General features: G+C 43.0%; 1 protein-coding gene across 1 annotated transcript in view; it reads left to right on the top strand.

Moving 5' to 3' along the window:
- GIPC3 (GIPC PDZ domain containing family member 3) overlaps positions 1-22196 on the top strand; it is a 1176710-nt gene that overhangs the window by 741 nt on the left and 1153773 nt on the right. The window lies entirely within an intron of this gene.

The raw sequence follows: 22196 nt of genomic DNA, 5'->3' as shown, positions 1-22196 counted from the left end.
GTGATAATAGAAAAGACTGTTCTAGCACACAAGGCAAGTATTTGTCTCTATACACATCTTAAAACCATATATGATGGTGCTATAACTGATGTCATTTGTATGTTTTGGTAACGTATTTTTTTGAAATGTAAGTGATTCAGATTGTCCTGCTGAGTTAAGATAAGGATCTCTGTGTAATATTCTTTTCCCCAAAGCTATATGTTGACTATAGTATATAGTATATGTATAGTACAGTATATGACACACTGAGAACAAAAGAAGGTGAGACATCTGTTTATTCAAGATTCACCACAAACTCTGAATTACTGTGGTGTGTTATCTAAAAGTAATTTATAAACAAGGGTAGTGACCTACCTTGACACACCTTGGATACAGGGAAGCTAGGCTCCTTGAAGCGGACCTTCAGTAATTTTTTCAACTTTCCATCTATTGAATTTTCTGCCCTTGTTGTTTTAGCTTTGGATAGTAAAACATTTTTTTTTCTGCCAGTAAATACCTTATACAGCCCACTTCCTGTTTCTTGTCTGGTAAAAAGCCCAGGCTTATGACATCATGCACATCTCTCTCTCTCACTCTCGTGAGAGTTTGCCAGGATGGGGGGGGGGGGGAGTCATAAGAGGGACAATGAGAGCTGCAGGGCTGCAGAGCTGGAGGTGTGCCTCTGTGTGCCTGTGTAAATCCAGGAAGTGAACAGGCAGCAGCTTCAGCTGCCCACAGTTAAAATAGTTGCAGCCAGACTCAGTGGAGGGAAATTTTTGCAGCATATTTGGCAAGTACAGAATCACAGTATATATAAAATAATATGCAAAGTGGTTGGAGGGAAGCTTCAGATTGGCAAATCTGATTACAAATTATGTGGGCAGACTGCAGTTCCTCTTTAAGCCAGCCATAAACAGCTCAAATCTTGGTCGGTTCAGCAAGGTCAACTTGGGTACAACCAGCCTGTTGGATTTTTCATGCAATTATTAACAGCGGCTATAGCTGCTAGCATTAATCACTGTGTGTTCCCCTGGCAAGAATGGCTCTCCCCGTGCCTCCCCCCTCCCCCCTGTTGGGAGAATAGATAGCTCCATGGGGGAGATGCCCCCATCAACACTGTCTGTATTGATGTGGGAATCGAGCGATGTTCTTTCCTGCAACCCTTGGTTGCAGGAAAGAAAATCGCCCCATCTATGACCGGTTTAAGCTTAAAAAAATAGGGACTGAAAATGTTAGTGATATTAAAGTCTCTTTGTTGTAGTTTAAATATAACAAACATGCTGTGTGTAATGGTTTTGCACAGAGCAGCCCAGATCCTCCTCTTCTCTGGTCCAACCTCGTGCTCTTTCCCATCCCTCCTGCCAAGTTCCCCCACAGCAAGCAGCTTGCTAGCAGCACCCGAGCCGAGCCCCTGCTCTGTATATCCATTCAGACATAGAGCCAGGGCTCGGCCCCACCCCCTCTCTCTCCTCATTGGCTCACTGACTTTGACAGCAGCGGGAGCCAATGGTGCCCACTGCTATCTCAGCCAATGAGGGAGAGTGCCCGGACAGCCAAGGCTTTCGTGTGCAACATCCCTGGATCAAGATGGGGGCTCAGGTAAGTATTATGGGGGCTGCTGCACACAGAAGGTTTTGTATCTTAATGCATAGAATGCATTAAGATACAATAACCTTCTGCCTTTAGAACCACTTTAAGCATGGAGCAGAGGATAGCTCTGCTCCATGCATAACATTTTCTGAGAACGCCAAAATCTTCCGTCCTGGGGTGGCAGCAGGACCCTGGATCTGGGGCCGGACACAGCCTCTGAGGTCGATCATCAGTACCTAGGTGGGCGGGGCGATGGTTGGATCCGCTCTGCTCTCCTGTGCTGTGTGCGCTGGGCTGCAGAAGCATGCGAGCGAGAGGAGACGGAGAGAGAAAGCTTCCAGCCGCTGCGTGTTGCCACATGTGACACAAGCAGGGGCAAGGAATAAACTGGGGGGGAGCGATTGTTCCCCCGTAGAGACGCCACTTCACCTGAAATTACAGGCACTTTGGCGCCCCCTCCTCTGCGGCGCCTGGGTGCGGTGGCGATCCTAGGATCGGCCCTGCCTGCGGGTCATTTGTAACCAGTCCGCGGGCTGTAAATGGGCCGGTACTTTGGGACCCCTGCCCTATGGGGATTTGCAACAGGCTCCCTGTTGCTATTTCAGCCTCTACTACCCCTTTTCAAAATGTCATGTTCAAAGCATGAAATTTAGCATGCTGGCCTATGGGATCAATTTAGAGCATGCCAAGCTGGTTTTATCATTTTTGGATAAATCTAGAGGATGCCCTGAGTTAAAAAAGACCATAAAGTGGTTGTGAACATCAAACGAAATATGAACAATGCATATTATTCTATACTGTGCACTTGTGTCTATCCAAAGAATGTGATTTCTCTCAGCCTCATTCCTCCGTTAATGTCATTAGTCACTTCTGACAGGTTTTCTTAACAGAAGAGCAAAAAAGGTGACAAGGGAGGAGAACTCCAGCACACTGCGTGTGACTGATATCCACAGCTCTGCTTGTTCCCCTATACTGGAGTGTCCCTTTCCTCCAATTTGGTACCAGAGAGCTGTCCTCACTGACATCAGAACTATGTGATTTTGGAACCCTGTCCTTTGCTGCTAGCAGTGTTAATTTTGGCAGCAAATTTCGATGTAGTTTTAGTCTTAGACTTTTGACTAAAATGCCATTTTAGTTTTAGTTCCATTTTAGTCATCTGCAATTGTTTTAGTTTTAGTCGTATTTAGTCGACTAAATCTGCAGTACATTTTAGTTGACTAAAACGTCCTACAGTTTAGTTGACTGAAATCATTTTAGTCGATTAAAATCTAATGGGTTTAGCTCCTTTACTCAGGAATAGAGTGGCCCCTAATATATTAGACCCCCCAGTGAATAAGACTACTTTTTTTGACCAGCTAACAGGTTTTTATCAGTGTAAGAAATGTCGGGTCTGTTCCTTAAATAGTTGCACGTATAGGTGAACCCAGACTTTTGTCTCCACAAGTACTGGTAAGATGCACACTATTACCCCATTTATTACTTTTTCCACCTTTGGTGTGGTATATTTGTTGCAATGCCTGTGTGGCTTGCAATATATTGGGCAGGCCAAACGCCCCCTTCAAGTTAGGCTCAATGAGCATATTACCAATATCTTGACTGGGTTCAGGAACCATTCGGTTTCTAAACATTACCGTTTAGTGCACAATAGAGACCCCTCCAATACCCTTTTTTTAGGGACTGATAGATACAAACCTCACTGGCGTGGGAGCTCTGTGGTGCGTGAAATTTCCAAACTTGAGATGTCTTGGATCCATAGGATCAGAACTTATATGCCCTATGGATTAAATGTCGATGTAGATGTTAATGCCTTCATTGATAATTTTTAACATCTAGGGTCGTTTTGAGTCCCAATAGAGGTTTCTATTGGTCCTTTTATTCATTATATCTATATATCCATATAATAGTGGAATATTTTTTCTCTCCATTCATGGAGAGATATATATAATTATTTTATTATTTTTATAGAGATATCACAAATTTTTATAGAGATAATGAATTAGTTATTTTTATATATATTTTATATTTCATATATTTTTTATATTTCATATTTTTTATGTTTTTTTATAATTTTTGCACTGGTTTAACATTTAGTGCTAACAGCCATTTACTATCTTGTGTGATTGGTTCAACCATATTTTTATTTATTTAATTTATTTTTGTATTGATCTATAAATGAAAGAACCTTTTTTCTTATTTTAGAAGAATGGTCCACCTTTTAGCCTTAGAATGGTTAAATAGTCCCCCTTTCTTCTTGTAATGGTAGTTATTGGCTGCGCCCACACCTAAGATGATGCTTTGAAATTCACTTTGCGGGACTCAAAGTGAGGCTTGGTGTACATATATAAGGTGGTTGTTCAGCACGCTGCCCGTTCCCCATTGAAAACGTCATCTTATGACGAAACGCGTCTGGGAGGTACGTGCTGACGTCACCACGTCGTCCCAGTGAGGAGGACGGGATTTCGTTTGTTGCCGGCCGGCATTGTTTTTATCTCTTTCGCTTTCCAATCAAGTGCATTTTGTAAGTGTTATTCTCTTTTTTAACCACTTCAATACCAGGCATTTATGCACCTTCCCGCCCAGACCAATTTTCAGCTTTCAGCGCTCTCACACTTTGAATGACAATTACTCAGTCATGCTACACTGTATCCAAACAAAATGTTTATCATTTTCTTGTCACAAATAGAGCTTTCTTTTGGTGGTATTTAATCACCACTGGGTTTTTCATTTTTTGCGATATAAGCAAAAAAACTGCGAAAATTTTGAAAAAAACATACTTTTTTTTTAGTTTCTATTGTAAAATTTTGCAAACAAGTCATTTTTCTTCATAAATTTGTGCCAAAATTTATACTGCTACATATCTTTGTTAAAAATAACCCAAATTAATGTATATTATTTGGTCTTTGTGAAAGTTATAGAGTCTACAAACTATGGTGCCAATCACTGAAAATTGATCACACCTGATGTACTATCTCACCTGAAGGCCTATCTCATTTCTTGAGACACTAACAAGCCAGGAAAGTACAAATACCCCCCAAATGACCCCTTTTTGGAAAGTAGACAGTCCAATGTATTTACTAAGAGGCATGGTGAGTTTTTTGAAGCTGTAATTTTTTCCCACTATTCTTGGGAAAATTAAGATTTTTTTTTTACACAAACTGGTCATATTAACAGGTTATTTCTCTCACACAGCATATGCATAATTGCAACTACACCCCAAAATACATTCTGCTACTCCTTCTGAGTATAGCGATAACACATGTGTGAGACTTTTACACAGCCTGGCCACATACAAAGGGCCAACACTGAAGTAGCACTTTCAGGCATTCTACAAGCATAAATTGCACATTTCGGCTGATCATCACAGCGTCCCCACTATTGCCAGTGGGCAATAAAAGCTTGTTTGACCCACATAGCATATGCTATTTTGGGTTCAAACTTTCTGGTACGCCTCCATTCATTTTGGTGATGGTATTGTCACTAATTAGTCGTTTATACACATGGTGACCACAATGGTTTCACAGAATGATGGACTATGATTCACTAACGTATATGATGGACGTTTGCAAATATTAGAAAAATATTTTGTTATTCACTTTATGTATAATTTTTAGCGCTACACTTTTTTTATATTTATAGCACCAGAACAATGGAATTATCCACAAAATTAACCCATTTTGGAAATCACACAACCCAACGTATAATCTGTGAGGCATAATGAGTCTTTTGAACGGTTCATTTTTTTTCCAGAAGGTTTTGAAAAAAGTGGAAAAAAAATGAAAATGCATTTTTTTTTGCACAAAGTTGTCCATTTATAAGATATTTCTAACACATAGCATGTACATAGCAAAAATGACAACCCAAAATGCATTCCTCTACTCCTCCTGAGTATGGCGATACCACATGTGTGAGACTTTTACACAGCCTGGCCACATACAAAGGCCCAACATTGAAGTAGCACTTTCATGCGTTTTACAAGCATAAATTGCACATATCCTTTCTCAACCACCTATTACAGTTTTGAAGGCCCTGGAGCACCAGAACAATGGAATTATCCACAAAATGAACCCATTTTGGAAAGCACACACCCCAACGTATAATCTGTGAGGCATAATGAGTCTTTTGAACGGTTCATTTTTTTTCCAGAAGGTTTTGAAAAAAGTGGAAAAAAAATGAAAATGCATTTTTTTTACACAAAGTTGTCCATTCATAAGATATTTCTGACATGTAGCATGTACGTAGCAAAAATGACAACCCAAAATGCATTCCTCTACTCCTCCTGAGTATGGCAATACCACAAGTGTGAGGCTTTTACACAGCCTGGCCACATACAAAGGCCCAACATTGAAGTAGCACTTTCATGCGTTTAACAAGCATAAATTGCACATTTCCTTTCTCAACCACCTATTAAATTAAATCGGCAAGCAAAGACATCGTTGGTAAACAGGTCAGGGTCAGTTAATTAACATGGTAGCAGGCAAATGGGGAAATGGCAGTCTGGTAATAATACAGGGAACTAATATTGGATGGATGTATGATAATTTATGAAGCAATCTCCGATGCACAGGCCAGGTTGGGAGGGACATTGGGGACAATAATAGCTGGAATCTCTTCTTACTCCTCCTCTGCTGCATACACAGCATTTCAATTGGCGTCTTCTTCCAGATTCTGTGGGGGGAATGTTATAGGGAAAGTGTTGCTCGTGAAGTCGACTCACATTATCCGAGTGACTGCTTCCTGGGGTGGGACCTCGTTGGTAAATGAGGGCAGTGACGATATCTTCAATATACTTGAGGTAGGTGACTTGTTGGTTTTGGGTTGCTTTTTGGTAGCAGACAAACGAATTAAAAAGGGCCATGTGAAACAGGTGAAAGGCAACTTTCTTGTACCAGTAACAGGACTTTCTGTTTGATAAATAGGGCTGTAGCTTCTGATCGTTTAACTCCACCCCTCCATATACATATTGTAGTCGTGGACACATTCGGGCTTTACAATGGGGCTGCGTCTTCTTTGGATCTCCACCATGGTGTCATTGTGGATGGTAGAGAGGATGTGGACATCTTTCTTGTCCCTCCACTTCATGGCCAACACCTCCTCGTTCCTTATGAATGCCGATTCTCCATTTTGTAATTTTTTTGTTAACACATTTTGTGGGAATCCATTACTTTTTTTTTTAAGGTACCACAGGCCGGGGTTTTTTTACTATAAAGGTGACGAAAAAGGGGCAGGCTGGTATAATAGTTGTCGACATATAAATGGTATCCTTTGTCAAACAGGGGGTATGCCAGCTCCCAGACAATTTTCCCACTGGTTCCAATATATGTGGGGCAGTCACAGGGCTGGAGCTGGGAGTCTTTGCCTTCGTAGATCAGGAATGTGAAGACATATCCAGTGGCTCGATCGCATAATTTATTTAACTTCAGCCCATATCTGGCTCTCTTGCTTGGTATATACTGCTTGAAGTGCAGTCGGCCAGTGAAATGTATGAGGGACTCGTCCACACAAATTTTTTGGTCTGGGATGAAAACTTCTCTAAATCGCTGGGAAAAGGAATTGATTAGGGGGCGTATCTTGTACAATTTGTCATGGTTGGGATGATCTCGGGGAGGGCACTGTGAATTGTCATTGAAGTGGAGAAAACGCATAATCATGTCGTATCTTGTCCTGGACATGACAGCGGAATATATGGGCATGTGCTGGATGGGGTTGGTGGACCAATATGCATGGACTTCGTTCTTTTTTGTAAGCCCCATATTGAAAGTTAGGCCCAAAAACTATTTAAATTCATCCAGTGTGACACATTGCCACTGGAACATGCGGGCGTAGGAAGAATTGGGGTTGGCAGCAATAAATTGGGATGCATACAAATTATTTTGATCCACCATATTCTGCAGAAAATCTTGTGGGAAAAATAAAGAAAAATAATCGAATTGAGAAAATTTTGTAGTGTCGGGCTGCACACCTGGCTGTGCGGTGAAAGGGGGATGATAGCGGATCCTGAGTTGGCAGGCAACCATAAGGGGTTTGCCAGGGCATCGGGAAGGTAGCACTGGGGCTGGGTTCTTCGGGTTGGGCGGGTAATTCCAGTACTTGTACTGGGCTCCTCTTCCTGGGGTCTGGCGCTGCTGGTGGTGGGCAGATCTCGTGATCTTGGTCCTGATCTTGGTCCTGATCTCATTCTTTTGGGAGGGACGGTTTCCTCCGCGGACTCGGACTCTGATCCACTATCCTCCACTGGCTCGTATTCCGAACCAGATGATGTGAGCTCCCCGTTGCTCTCATCATCCGACATGGCAAGAATCTCATATTCCTCCTTAGGTGTCTAAACCCTTTGGAACATTATGGCAATGCTTATTGGTGGGCCTGTGTAATGGTACTGCTGGTGGTAGTGGTACCGATTGAGGTATTAGTGGCGGGCCTGTGTGGTGGTTCAGATGGCGGTATGGGTGGTGGTGGTATGGGTGGTGGTGGTGGTACCGATGGTGGTACGGGTGGTGGTGGCGGTACGGGTGGTGGTGGTACCGATGGCGGTACAGGTGGTGGTGGCGGTACAGGTATGGGTGGTGGTACCGATGGCGGTACGGGTGGTGGTGGCGGTACGGGTGGTGGTGGTACCGATGGCGGTACAGGTGGTGGCGGTACAGGTGGTGATTGCGGTACCGGTGGCGGTACAGGTGGTGATGGTACCGATGGCGTTACAGGTGGTGGTGGCGGTACAGGTGGTGATTGCAGTACCGGTGGCGGTACGGGTGGTGGTGGTACCGATGGCGGTACAGGTGGTGGTACCAATGGCGGTACAGGTGGGGATGGCGTTACAGGTGGCGGTATGGGTGGTGGTGGTACCGATGGCGGTGCTGACGGTGGTACGGGTGGTGGTGGTACCAATGGCGGCACTAGTGGCGATACTGGTAGCGGCCTGTGTGGCAGTATAGATGGTGGGCCTGATGGAGGTACTAGTGGCGTTACTGGTGGTGGTACCGATGGCAGTACTGGTAGCCTGTGTGGCGGTACCGATGGCGGTGGGCCTGTGACAGATGGGCTGGTTGACAGATGGGCTGATTGACAGGTGGGCTGTGTGACAGGTCCTCTTTATTGGGGGGGCCCGTGTTGTGCACAGTACAATACAATAATGTCAGATGGACACTGATTTCACTCACTGATCACTGCTCTCTCCTCTCATGATCGGTGTGTGAGGAGAGAGCAGGGATCAGATGGTAACCGCTACTCAATGTTTACATTTGGACACAGCCGGACACAGCCGGTCACATGGTAAACAGCCAATTTCATTGGCTGTTTACCCTGATCGGAGAAGCGCTGTGTCCAAGGGACACTCTCCTTCCTCGATCCCTGCTCTGCATGCCTTCGGCGGCGCGCACGGAGGGTGGCGCGCACGGAGCGCGCCGCCGAGTTTGTTGTGATAGGTGATCGGCTGTGACTTTGACACAGCCAATCACGAGGGTAAACAGCCAATAAAATTGGCTGTTTACCTAGATCGGGGAAGCGCTGTGTCCGAGGGACACACGCCGCCCCCGATCGCCGCGATGCGCGCCCCGGCATGTTATCCTTCTGGACATCATATGACGCCCAGTCAGGATAACGCAACCACTTCCCGGAAGTCAATATGCTATTGACCGGGCGGGAAGTGGTTAATAAACTAGTTGTAATGGTATCACACTATTTTGCCATTATTTCATTTTTCTTGGGATTCCCCAATTACATCATGTGAATCGTGGAGCCTTTGTTATATTGCAGCTATTTGCTAAAATAATTTAAGTTAATTTTTTTCCTCATTAATGTACACACAGCACCCCATATTGGCAGAAAAACACAGAATTGTTGACATTTTTGCAGATTTATTAAAAAAGAAAAACTGAAATATCACATGGTATTCAGACCCTTTGCTCAGTATTTAGTAGAAGCACCCTTTTGATCTAATACAGCCATGAGTCTTTTTGGGAAAGATGCAACAAGTTTTTCACACCTGGATTTGGGGATCCTCTGCCATTGCTCCTTGCAGATCCTTTCCAGTTCTGTCAGGTTGAATGGTAAACGTTGGTGGACAGCCATTTTTAGGTCTCTCCAGAGATGCTCAATTGGGTATAAGTCAGGGCTCTGGCTGGGCCATTCAAGAACAGTCACGGAGTTGTTATGAAACCACTCCTTCGTTATTTTAGCTGTGTGCTTAGGGTCATTGTCTTGTTGAAAGGTAAACCTTCGGCCCAGTCTGAGGTCCTGAGCACTCTGGAGAAGGTTTTCATCCAGGATATCCCTGTACTTGGCCGCATTCATCTTTCCCTTCGATTGCAACCAGTCGTCCTGTCCCTGCAGCTGAAAAACACCCCCACAGCATGATGCTGCCACCACCATGCTTCACTGTTGGGACTGTATTGGACAGGTTATGAGCAGTGCCTGGGTTTCTTCACACATACCGCTTAGAATTAAGGCCATAAAGTTCTATCTTGGTCTCATCAGACCAGGGAATCCTATTTCTCACTATCTTGGAGTCCTTCGGGTGTTTTTTTTAGCAAACTCCATGCGGGCTTTCATGTGTCTTGCACTGAGGAGAGGCTTCCGTCGGGCCACTCTGCCATAGAGCCCTGACTTGTGAAAGGTTGCAGTGATGGTTGACTTTCTACAACTTTCTCCCATCTCCCAAATGCATCACTGGAGCTCAGCCACAGTGATTTTTGGGTTCTTCTTTACCGCTCTCACCAAGGCTCTTCTCCCCCTATAGCTCAGTTTGGCCGGACGGCCAGCTCTAGGAAGGGTTCTGGTCGTTACAAACATCTTCCTTTTAAGGATTATGGAGGCCACTGTGCTCTTAGGAACCTTAAGTGCAGCAGACATTTTTTTGTAACCTTGGCCAGATCTGTGCCTTGCCACAATTCTGTCTCTGAGCTCTTCAGGCGGTTCCTTTGACCTCATGATTCTCATTTGCTCTGACATGCACTGTGAGCTGTAAGGTCTTATATAGACAGGTGTGTGGCTTTCCTAATCAAGTCCAATCAGTATAATCAAACACAGCTGGACTCAAATGAAGGTGTAAAACCATCTCAAGGATGATCAGAAGAAATGGACAGCACCTGAGTTAAATATATGAGTGTCACAGCAAAGGGTCTGAATACTTAGGACCATGTGATATTTCAGTTTTTCTTATTTAATAAATCTGCAAAAATGTCAACAATTCTGTGTTTTTCTGTCAATATGGGGTGCTGTGTGTACATTAATGAGGAAAAAAAATGAACCTAAATGATTTTAGCAAATGGCTGCAATATAACAAAGAGTGAAAAATTTAAGGGGGTCTGAAGACTTTCCGTCCCCACTGTATATCGCTCTCTCCATTAGTTGGTCAATTCATCTGGTTGATAAGTTAATTTGCTCATCGAAAGTCTGACATCTGGTAAGCAGGCTTTTTATGCGGTTTTGGTGCACGTATTAACCCCTTCACTGGTAGATTCGATTGACACCTCACAAGATTACAAGATTCACTATTTATTATTTATCATCTGGTAAGCAGGCCCCCCGTGTGGTGCTGGTGTATTCACTGTTTTCTTCACGAGGATCCACATACCTGCATGATTTGCACTAAATATTTGTTATTGGCAAAGAGGCCTTTGTGTGCCATCTGCTGTCTTCAAACACTGGGTGTTTTATATGATATTTATTCCTCTCACTATGTGAGTGTCACTCTTTTTTATTTTTATAAATTGTATGTCAGTATTACGCTATGTTGCCATTATATTTTTTGGGTTAATTTTCAGTGGATTCCACGCCAATGAAAATTGCCACACCCTACTGTGACCGGTTTCATAAAGGCCCAGGCTGGATTCAAGCCACCTGCTCGATTTGGCTTGCTATCTGGTAAGCATGCCATTCATCAGTTGGGAATATATTTTGCTTCATTCAATCACCGAGTGTTATTAATTGGACAGTCGAATTGTTCTGAATTTTCTTTTCCTTTTTTTTGGGACTTTTATTAGTTTCCTATCACTAAGAATTTTTTCTCACAGATATTTTTTCACGGATGAAAAAGTGCAGGTGTGGCTAGATGGTTGTATTGGATACGGCACCTCATCCCAAAGTAATAAATAACTAATAGATAAAGGGACAGGGGATTATAGCGGTGCTAGAGTAAAAGGAGTGACAATGAGAAGGAGATGTAAAATTACAAATATTTTATTTCACAATATTAAATACATAGAAAAAGCAATAAAATGATGAGCCACAAAAAACATATATATTGCGTGTGACCCAAATACGGTAGGGTGGGCCAGGTGAAGATGGCCTTCGAAGCAAGGGCTCGGTTTCCTACATGTTTCGCCAAGACATTGGCTTCCTCAGGGAACAAGAGCTTTTTGCAATATAAAAGGATCTGAACAACAGACACCCAGGGGAGGCACGACAAAGGACCCCCGGATGGGGGAAGGGCAGGCTGCACCGTATTTATGCTTGCAGGGGGCACATAGAGAACACTTTTTATTTAAAAACAAGTTGATTGGTAGAGGGGAGAATGCCTGGACGAGGGATACGCCTGCTTTCGCTCTGCACATCCTATCAAGGATTCATCTACTTTCTGTTATCGTTCAATCTGTTATTTTCATGGCAGTTTTGTCAATACTGATCCCTGATAGCCACATGCTTTGCTAAGGGCTTATTAGGACGTATTAACTCCCTGCTATTTTTTAATCTTTCACTCCCATGCAAATCATGTGAACACTGTTCGGTGACAGTCACATGCCTTGCAAATAGCTCATTGGATCACTGTTTAACATTTCCACCAATCGTTTGCCCTTGAATCCATCGACAGGCGTTCTCCCCTCTACCAATCAACTTGTTTTTAAATAAAAAGTGTTCTCTATGTACCCCCTGCAAGCATAAATACGGTGCAGCCTCCCCTTCCCCCATCCGGGGGTCCTTTGTCGCGCCTCCCCTGGGTGTCTGTTGTTCAGATCCTTTTATATTGCAAAAAGCTCTTGTTCCCTGAGGAAGCCAATGTCTTGGTGAAACATGTAGGAAACCGAGCCCTTGCTTCGAAGGCCATCTCCACCTGGCCCACCCTACCGTATTTGGGTCACACGCAATATATATGTTTTTTGTGGCTCATCATTTTATTGCTTTTTCTATGTATTTAATATTGTGAAATAAAATATTTGTAATTTTACATCTCCTTCTCATTTTCACTCCTTTTACTCTAGCACCGCTATAATCCCCTGTCACTTTATCTATTAGTTATTTTTTCACGGAGTTATTATTTAATTATTCACTTATTTATTTATTAATCTAAGCGCGGCTTTTCCATTTTAAATTGTAATGCATTATTTAAGCATTTCTGTAGAATTTCCAAACTTATTATATACTCCTGGAGTAAAAAATTCTAATATGTTCTTATTTATGGTAATAAGGTTTGAACAAATTCACTTATACAGATTTAGCCATTATGGATGGTTTGAGGAGGCCTGTAATGCACAGTGCTCTGGATGGTGGTCTGAGGAGGCCTGCAATGCTGCACAGTGCTCTGGACAGTGGTATGAGAGGCCTGCAATGCTGCACAGTGCTCTGAATGGTAGTCTGAGGGGAGGCCTGTAATGCACAGTCCTCTGGGATGGTGGTCTGAGAGGCCTGTAATGGTGAACAGTGCTGGATGGTTGTCTCAGGGGAGGCCTGTAATGCACAGTGCTCTGGAACGGTGGTCTGAGAAGCCTGTAATGCTGCACAGTGCTGGATGGTTGTCTCAGGGGAGGCCTGTAATGCACAGTGCTCTGGATGCCGGAGGTTAGAGGAGGCCTGTAATGCACAAAGTGCACTGGATGGTGGTCTGAGGGGAGGCCTGTAATGTACACACTCAGTCCTCTCCTCTAGATGGTTGCAAGTCGGAATTCTCTTCGGGAGGCTTTTAATGCACAGTGCTGCTCTGGACAGTGGTTTGAGGAGGCCTGTGATAGTGCACAGTGCTAACTGCTAAGCATGGAGCTCCGTGGAAACCAGAAGTTCACGAAGGTAAATGTCCCTCCCACATTTTCGTTTAGTTTCCGTTCGTTAACAAAAACGGAATTGATTTTGATCATAGCTTTTGTCAGTGGACGGAAACGTGGTGTACTTTTTGTTTCATCTTTGTTATTGTAAAAAGGCCACTGACAAAATTTTTGACGAAACTAACACTGGCTGCTAGAGCTGGGAAAAAATTCCTTTAATTTGTGTGTTTTTAGAACAATGTACATAAGAAATGGCTGCAGAAAAACAAGTACAACCTATGTAGAAGGATTTGTTTAATCACCTGATGCTAGCCATGTCACTGGGTATATGTGAAGGTATATGTGAGGCTTTTCAACCACTTTAAAGAAAATTAGAAGAAACTTATTAGCAATACTACTATTTGAAGTAACCGATGCAATATTATACGATTTATTATATCCTATATAACTATTGCGTATATGTATCAATTTGTCTAGTCCCTATAATTGCTAATCTATAAGAGTATGATATGCACTATGATTTAACAAATACATCTGCTTCGTAAACAATGTTACATTTATTTCCCAAGAAAATAGGAATATACTATACAGCAGAATTAGGAAAACGAACATAACGGTATTAAAAGAAATTACAATGTTACTTTGCTTACAGAACACAATACAAAATATATACTTATCACATCCCCTAAGATAGACTCCTATCGGCTGGTCTCACATAGTTACATAGTAGGTGAGGTTGAAAAAAGACACAAGTCCATCAAGTCCAACCTATGTGTGTGATTATGTGTCAGTATTACATTAAATATCCCTGTATGTTGCGGTCATTCAGGTGCTTATTCCACATCCTTGCTGCTCTTACAGTAAAGAACCCTCTATGTAGTTTAAGGTTAAACCTCTTTTCTTCTAATTTTAATGAATGGCCACGAGTCTTGTTAAACTCTCTTCTGCGAAAAAGTTTTATTTCTATTGTAGGGTCACCAGTACGGTATTTGTATATCGAAATCATATCCCCTCTCAAGCGTCTCTTCTCCAGAGAGAATAAGTTCAGTGCTCGCACCTTTCCTCATAACTAAGATCCTCCAGACCCTTTATTAGCTTTGTTGCCCTTCTTTGTACTTGCTCCATTTCCAGTACATCCTTCCTGAGGACTGGTGCCCAGAACTGGACAGCATACTCCAGGTGCGGCCGGACCAGAGTCTTGTAGAGTGGGAGAATTATCGTTTTATCTCTGGAGTTGATCCCCTTTTTAATGCATGCCAATATTCTGTTTGCTTTGTTAGCAGCAGCTTGGCATTGCATGCCATTGCTGAGCCTATCATCTACTAGGACCCCCATGTCCTTTTCCATCCTAGATTCCCTCAGAGGTTCTCCCCCCAGTGTATAGATTGCATTCATATTTTTGCCACCCCAATGCATTATTTTACATTTTTCTACATGTAGTTGCCCACCCCATTAATTTGTTCAGATCTTTTTGCAAGGTTTCCACATCCTGCGGAGAAGTTATTGCCCTGCTTAGCTTAGTATGGTCTGCAAATACAGAGATTGAACTGTTTATCCCATCCTCCAGGTTGTTTATGAACAAATTAAATAGATTGGTCCCAGCACAGAACCCTGGGGAACCCCACTACCCACCCCTGACCATTCTGAGTACTCCCCATTTATCACCACCCTCTGAACTCGCCCTTGTAGCCAGTTTTCAATCCATGTACTCACCCTATGGTCCATGCCAACAGACCTTATTTTGTACAGTAAACGTTTATGGGAAACTGTGTCAAATGCTTTTGCAAAATCCAAATACACCACATCTACGGGCCTTCCTTTATCTAGATGGCAACTCACCTCCTCATAGAAGGTTAGTAGATTGGTTTGGCAAGAACGATTCTTCATGAATCCATGCTGATTACTGCTAATGATACCGTTCTTATTACTAAAATTTTTATATAGTCCCTTATCATCCCCTCCAAGAGTTTACATACTATTGATGTTAGGCTAACTGGTCTGTAATTCCCAGGGATGTATTTTGGGCCCTTTTTAAATATTGGTGCTACATTGGCTTTTCCCCAATCAGCTGGTACCATTCCAGTCAGTAGACTGTCTGTAAAAATTAGGAACAACGGTCTGGCAATCACTTGACTGAGTTCCCTAAGTACTCTCGGATGCAAGCCATCTGGTCCCGGTGATTTATTCATGTTAAGTTTCTCAAGTCTAATTTTAATTCTGTCCTCTGTTAACCATGGAGGTGCTTCCTGTGTTGTGTCATGAGGATAAACACTGCAGTTTTGGTTACTGAAGCCCCCCGATTCACTCGTGAAGATTGAGGAGAAGAATAAATTCAATACCTTCGCCATCTCCCCATCCTTTGTAACCAGATGTCCTTCCTCATTCTTTATGGGGCCAATATGGTCCGTCCTCCCTTTTTTACTGTTTACATACTTAAAGAATTTCTTGGGATTTTTTTTTGCTCTCCTCCGCTATGTGTCTTTCATGTTCTATCTTAGCTGTCCTAATTGCACCCTTACATTTCTTGTTGCATTCTTTATAAAGTCTGAATGCTGATGATGATCCCTCAACCTTGTATTTTTTGAAGGCCTTCTCCTTTGCTTTTATATGCATTTTTACATTGGAGTTAAGCCATCCAGGGCTTTTGTTCGCTCTTTTAAATTTATTACCCAATGGGATACATTGGCTAATGCCCTTATTTATATGCTCTTAAAGCAAACCCATCTCTCCTCCGTATTCTTTGTTCCTAATATTTTATCCCAATTTATGCCTTTTAGCAAGGTTTGTAGTTTAGGGAAGTTGGCTCTTTTGAAATTCAGTGTCTTTGTATTCCCTTTATGTTTCCTATTTGTGTGATTTATACTGAAACTAATTGACCTGTGATCGCTGTTACCTAAATTGCCCCGTATTTCCACATCCGTGATCAGGTCTGTATTGTTGGTAATCAGTAGATCCAGTGATGTTTTATTTCTAGTTGGTGCGTCTACCATCTGACCCATAAAATTGTCCTGCAAGACATTAAGGAACTGGCGAGCCTTAAATGAATGCGCGGTTCCCTCCGCCCAGTCTATGTCTGGATAATTAAAATCCCCCATTATGATAACACTTCCCATCCTTGCTGCTAATCCAAATTGTGATAGGAAATCTGTCTCCACTTCCTCCCTCAGGTTAGAGGGCCTATAGCATACACCCAGTATTATTTTCCCCTTAGCTTCATCCCTTTGGAGCTCTACCCATAAGGATTCCACCTCCTCCCTAGCTCCCTCAGTGATGTCATCTCTCACATTCACTTGTACATTATTCTTGATATATAGGCATACCCCTCCCCCTTTTTTACCCTCTTTATCCTTGCGGTAAAGGGTATACCCTTGAATGCTTGCCAGCCAATCATGAGAGCTGTTGAACCAGGTCTCTGAAATTCCCACAAAATCCAAATCCTCCTCATACAACAGTATCTCTAGTTCACCCATTTTGTCCGCCATGCTCCTGGCATTGGTGAACATGCCACATAGTTTAGACCGGTCGCATATTGTCCTTGTATTGGATGTTTCAAGATTGCAACTAGGACTTGCTTCTATACTTACCTTGTGTTTTTGTGCTTTGGTTAACCTACCACTAATGCCCCCAATACTACCCTCTGGAATATCTTCCGCGCTGACTATCTCTACCTCTGGACCCTCCCCCCATCGCCTAGTTTAAAAACCCCTCTAACTTTTTGGCCATCTTCATTCCCAGCAGATCTGCACCCTTCTCATTTAGGTGCAGTCCGTCCCTTCTATAGTACTGGTTATCGACTGAGAAGTCGGCCCAGTTCTCCAGGAACCCAAACCCCTCCTTACTACACCAGCTCTTCGGCCACTTGTTTACTTACCTAATCTCCCTCTGCCTTTCTGGTGTGGCTCGATGTACCGGTAGTATTCCTGAGAATACTACCTTGGAGGTCCTTTCCCTCAATTTAGCTCCTAAGTCCCTAAAATTGTTCTTTAGGACACTCCATCTGCCTCTGACTTTGTCATTGGTGCCAATGTGCACCATGACAGCTGGGTCTTCCCCAGCCCCTCCCAGTAATCTGTCTACAAGATCCGTGATGTGCCGAACCCAAGCGCCCGGTAGACAACATACTGTTCGGCACTTCAGGTCTTGGTTACAGATTGCCCTCTCTGTCCTTCTAAGAATTGAGTCCCCTACCACCAGAATCTGTCTTTCCTTTCCCTTCGCTGCCCCCCCACTCTCACTGGAGAAGTTCTTCCCTTGGCAGCTAGGAGAGTCCCTCAGACACGATGTTGAAAGAGAAAGTTCTGTTTGCAAACATCCCTTTTTACAAACACACCTCATCTAAACCTCTTCCCATTGCCTGCCCAACTCTATTTTTGGACGAATCACAGTATCTCTGGGGCGTTTCCTCAACAGGTTATTTTACTGACTGTCTTGCCATAATTGGCCTCTGGGGGCAGTGTTTGTCCATAAATTGCCACTATCCGACCCGGGTCCAATCTCGGTCTTCGATCTTCTGTATCTCAACTCATTAAGTATCTCTGCCAGTCAGGTTCTCTTTGAAGTTCGCAAGTAGAGCAGTTAATCAGGAATTCTCATAGACAGCTCGGGGTCAGTATTGTCCGTCTCTCTTTGAAGATCGCTTGCAGAGCAGCTAATCAGGAATTCTCATAGAAAGCTCAAAGTCGGCATTGTTATGCACAATTAGAAGCTTAATCGAATACAACTCAACTTGGGGGGGCATCCTGTCCTCCAAGGAGTGAGAACATTTCAACATTTCAAAAACCATGAAGCCTGGCTGATTTTTGGGAATAAAAACATATGTAGAAAACTCAGAAATATGATATTAATACATGTTGAATTCCAACATACACGTCACTTTGCGCCTAAAGGGCGCATATCACCCTTCTTCAGACACGGCTCCTGTTGAACAGTCCATAACTGTCTTAACGTGTGTCGCTCCCCAACATGTGTTTCTGAATCAGTACCAGAACCAGCACCAGTCCTTAACTGTCTTAACGTGTTGTGTTTTTCAACATAGGCAGAAACAGCTCCCATGGAACAGTCCATAATGGTCTTACCGTGTTGCGCTTCTCAACACGTGCCGCTTTGCCACTGAGTGACACACCACCATCATTCTTCAATGACAGCTTCCATGTAACCCTTCTGTATCTTCTCCTTTTCGATATCTTCAGGACCTGGTGCAGTACAGGCAAGGGGCGTCCATTCACTCACCATTCACCAGCACACATTCAGAGCAACATATCAACCAGCTTTCCAATATATAGTCTCGAGTAGGGATGAGCCGAACACCCCCAGGTTCAGTTCACACCAGAACCTGCGAACGGACCGAAAATTTGCATGAGCGTTAGAACCCCATTGACGTCTATGGGACTCGAACGTTCAAAATCAAAAGTGCTCATTTTAAAGGCTAATTTTCATGGTATTAAAAAAAAGAAAAGGATTTCCCCAAGTGGGTTTTTTTGGCAGCGGGGTTAAAATATTAAACCAATATTGTATAAAAAGAAATTATTTTTTGTACAATAAAATATAACTAACACAAAGGTTAAAACATAAGCTCTGACATAGAGTGTCTACAAGTCTAGTGAGATCAGACACGCATTATGCAGACATATTTTCATAACAACATTGTACAGATATTGTCAATATCAGAAAAATGGACCTTACGCGTTTCAACCTATATATCCGAGGTCTTCTTCAGAGGTCAGTCTGTTAGGGAATATACAACGAGGATACACATATAAGGGCTTAATTCCATATAATGGAAATAATATACCATATTCCATATAACATAGTTACCCAATGATGCATGTCCTAGGAGCAAAGAGCTTCCTATAGAAGAGTCCCCTTTTAAAATCAAAATGCCTGCTCTCTTACCCCAAGGGGTCACAGAACACCTCCACTGGCACGGCCACCGGTACCAGGGCAAAAATCCAAAGATGTGGCTTACGAGAGGTCACACTAAAAATGCCCCCCCCCACCCAGCCACACGATCGGTCGGGGAGAAGGCAACACCTGCAGCAGAGACTCAAAGAAAACACATTTAGAGATCACACTCGTGATGTATATCAGGGCATTGTATCAAGAAATATCTACTTAGTTAAATGATCAAGTGAGAGGCATCAATCCGTATGCATACCTTATATGCAGGTTGTAGCCTTGTAATATTGGATATATATATATATTTTTTTTTTTTTCCCTAATTTTCCAACTCTTGGTTCTCAATTCACCTCTATACACTATTCACTTATATATATATAGATATATATATATATATATATATATATATCCAATATTACAAGGCTACAACCTGCATATAAGGTATGCATACGGATTGATGCATCTCACTTGATCATTTAACTAAGTAGCTATTTCTTGATACAATGCCCTGATATACATCATGAGTGTGATCTCTAAATGTGTTTTCTTTGGATCTCTGCTGCAGGTGTTGCCTTCTCCCCGACCGATCGTGTGGCCGGGTGGGGGGGGGGGCGATTTTTAGTGTGACCTCTCGTAAGCCACATTGTTGGATTTTTGCCCTGGTACCGGTGGCCGTGCCAGTGGAGGTGTTCTGTGACCCCTTGGGATAAGAGAGCAGGCATTTTGATTTTAAAAGGGAACTCTTCTATAGGAAGCTCTTTGTTCCTAGGACACGCATCATTGGGTAACTATGTTATATGGAATATGGTATATTATTTCCATTATATGGAATTAAGCCCTTATATGTGTATCCTCGTTGTATATTCCCTAACAGACTGACCTCTGAAGAAGACCTCGGTTGAAACGCGTCAGGTCCATTTTTCTGATATTGACAATATCTGTACAATGTTGTTATGAAATTATGTCTGTATAATGCGTGTCTGATCTCACTAGACTTGTAGACTCTCTGTATCAGAGCTCATTTTTTAACCTTTGTGTTAAATTATTTTTTGTACAATAAAATATAACTCTTTTTATACAATATTGGTTTAATATTTTAACCCCGCTGCCAAAAAACCCCACTTGGGGAAATCCCTTTCCTTTTTTTGTTTTCATTACCAGGGGTGAGCAGCACTCCTTTTTTCCTCCCCCATTTGTGTTTTTTCTTTGCTAATTTCTTATGGTATTGTCCTAAAAAGGGTTTGGGGACCCGGGTCCTGCCCCAGGGGACATGTATCAATGCAAAAAAAAGTTGTGAAAACATCCGTTTTTTTTCGGGAGCAGTGGTTTTAATGATGCTTAAAGTAAAAAAAAAAGTGAAATATTCCTTTAAATATCGTACCTGGGGGGTGTTTATAGTATGCCTGTAAAGTGGCGCGTGTTTCCCGTGCTTAGAACAGTCCCTGCACAAAATGTCTTTTTTAAAGGAAAAAAAGTCATTTAAAACTGCTTGTGGCTTTAATGTAATGCCGGGTCCTGGCAATATGGACGAAAATCAGTGAGACAAACGGCATGGGTACCCCCCAGTCCAGTACCATGCCCTTTGGGTCTTGTATGGATATTAAGGGGAACCCCGCACCCAAATTAAAAAAAGGAAAGGTTTGGCATAGAGGTGGTACAAACAAGACAGGGACTGTAGGTTTGTTGTCAAGTAGAATCTGTTTGTAATTTTGAATGGGTACATTTTTAACGTGTTTAGCTCCAGCCAAAAAATCTTTTTAAAACTTTTTGGAAAACATAGGGAAGGGTTATCACCCCTGTGACATTTGTTTTGCTGTCTGTGCTCCTCTTCAGAAGATTTCACCTCACTTTTTGTCCCAATGACAAATGTTTTTTGAAAATTTAGGTTTTTTTGTGAAACAAGGATTGGTGATAAAGCATCAGTGGGAAGGAGAAATGTTTTTCCCATATTAACACTTACAGAAGAGAATTTCCCTTCCTAGGGGTAGATTTCATCTCACTTCCTGTTGTCTCCTTCCGTTTGCAAGTAGGATGTTTGAAAGTAGGGGCCTGCCCTATATACTCAGCAGAAATTTGGGCCTTAGGTGTTGTTGTGGCCACAGCACTGTAAGCCCTCACAGGGCCCTGCTGTGAAATATTAGATCAAGAATTGTAATTACATGCCCCTGTTGAACAGGGGCAGAAAAATTGGGCCTTTGGTGGTGGTGCTGGTGCCACAACACTGTAAGTCCTCACTCGCTCTTGGTGGGAGCAGAAATGGGCTCTGCTGTGAAATATTAGATCAAGAATTGTAATTACATGCCCCTGTTGAACAGGGGTTGAAAAATTGGGCCTTTGGTGGTGGTGGTGGTGGTGCTGGTGCCACAACACTGTAAGTCCTCACTCGCTCTTGGTGGGCGCAGAAACTGGCCCTGCTGTGAAATATTAGATCAAGAATTGTAATTACACTGGCGTGGGAAAAAAAAACAAGCTCCCCTGACCCTGTCCTGGTGCCATAGTCACACAGGTACTCATTGATGGCCCTCTGCTGCATGTGCAGCCACTGCAGCATGGCCAACGTTGAGTTCCACCTGGTGGGCATGTCACAGATTAGGCGGTTCTTGGGCAGGTTAAACTCCTTTTGGAGGTCCGCCAGCCGAGCACTGGCATTATATGACCGGCGGAAATGCACACAGATTTTCCTGGCCTGCCTCAGGACATCCTGTAAGCCCGGGTACCTGCCCAAGAACCACTGCACCACCAAGTTAAGGACGTGAGCCAAAC

Source organism: Aquarana catesbeiana, linkage group LG01 (assembly GCF_042186555.1).
Source record: "Aquarana catesbeiana isolate 2022-GZ linkage group LG01, ASM4218655v1, whole genome shotgun sequence".
Classification (NCBI taxonomy): Eukaryota; Metazoa; Chordata; class Amphibia; order Anura; family Ranidae; genus Aquarana; species Aquarana catesbeiana.
This window is presented reverse-complemented; position numbering and strand designations above follow the sequence as displayed.